Genomic DNA, 1,411 nt, shown 5'->3' on the forward strand with positions numbered 1-1,411 from the left:
TTGCCTGCTCTGGAGGGCATTAGCTATGAGGAAAGGTTGGAAAAACTCGGATTGTTTTCACTGGAACAACCGAGGTGGAGGGGCGACATGATAGAGGTTTACAAAGTTATGAGCGGCATGGACAGAGTGGATAGTCAGAATCTTTTTCCCAGGGTGGAAGAGTCAGTTACTAGGGGACATAGGTTTAAGGTGCGTGGGGAAAAGTTTAGAGGGGATGTGCGAGGCAAGTTTTTTTACACAGAGGGTGGTGAGTGCCTGGAACTTGCTGCCAGGGGAGGTGGTGGAAGCAGATACGATAGCGACGTTTAAGAGACATCTTGACAAATATATGAATAGGAAGGGAACAGAGGGATATGGGCCCCGGAAGTGCAAAAGGTGTTAGTTTTCGGCAGGCATCAAGATCGGCGCAGGCTTGGAGGGCCGAATGGCCTGTTCCTGTGCTGTACTGTTCTTTGTTCTTTTGTTAGTCGGTTCCTCAACATACTGCTCTAGAAAAATCATCCCTAACATAGCCCAGAAACTCATCCTCCGCAGCATTAGTGCTCATTAGGTTTACCCAGTCTATGTGCAGATTGAGGTCACCCATGATTACTGTATTACCTATGCCACATGCTTCTCTAATCTGATTAATACCATGCCCCACACTCCCACTACTTTTTGGAGGCCTATAAACAACTCCTCCCATTTTGAATTTTTCAAGGAGGTGACTAGATGTGTAGATGAGGGTAAAGCAGTTGATGTAGTCTACATGGACTTCAGTAAGGCTTTTGATAAGGTCCCACATGGGAGATTGATTAAGAAGGTAAGAGCCCATGGGATCCAGGGCAATTTGGCAAATTGGATCCAAAATTGTCTTAGTGGCAAGAGGCAGAGGGTGATGGACGAGGGTTGTTTCTGCGAGTGGAAGCCTGTGACCAGTGGTGTACTGCAGGGATCAGTGCTGGGACCCTTGCTGTTTGTAGTGTACATTAATGATTTAGACGTGAATATAGGAAGTATGATCAGTAAGTTCGCAGATGACACAAAAATTGGTGGTGTCGTAAATAGTGAGGAGGAAAGCCTTAGATTACACGACGCTATAAATAGGCTGGTAAGATGGGCGGAGGAGTGGCAAATGGAATTTAATCCTGAGAAGTGTGAAGTGATGCATTTTGGGAGGACTAACAAGGCAATGGATGGTCAGAGGGACCTTGGTGTACTTGTCCATAGATCACTGAAGGCATCAGCACAGGTAGATAATGTGGTTTGGAAGGCATATGGGATACTTGCCTTTATTAGCCGAGGCATAGAATATAAGAGCAGGGAGGTTATGATGGAGCTGTATAAAACAATAGTTAGGCCACAGCTGGAGTACTGTGTATAGTTCTGGGCACCACACTATAGGAAGGATTGCACTGGAGAGGGTGCAGAG

Source organism: Heterodontus francisci, chromosome 22 (assembly GCF_036365525.1).
Source record: "Heterodontus francisci isolate sHetFra1 chromosome 22, sHetFra1.hap1, whole genome shotgun sequence".
Classification (NCBI taxonomy): domain Eukaryota; kingdom Metazoa; phylum Chordata; class Chondrichthyes; order Heterodontiformes; family Heterodontidae; genus Heterodontus; species Heterodontus francisci.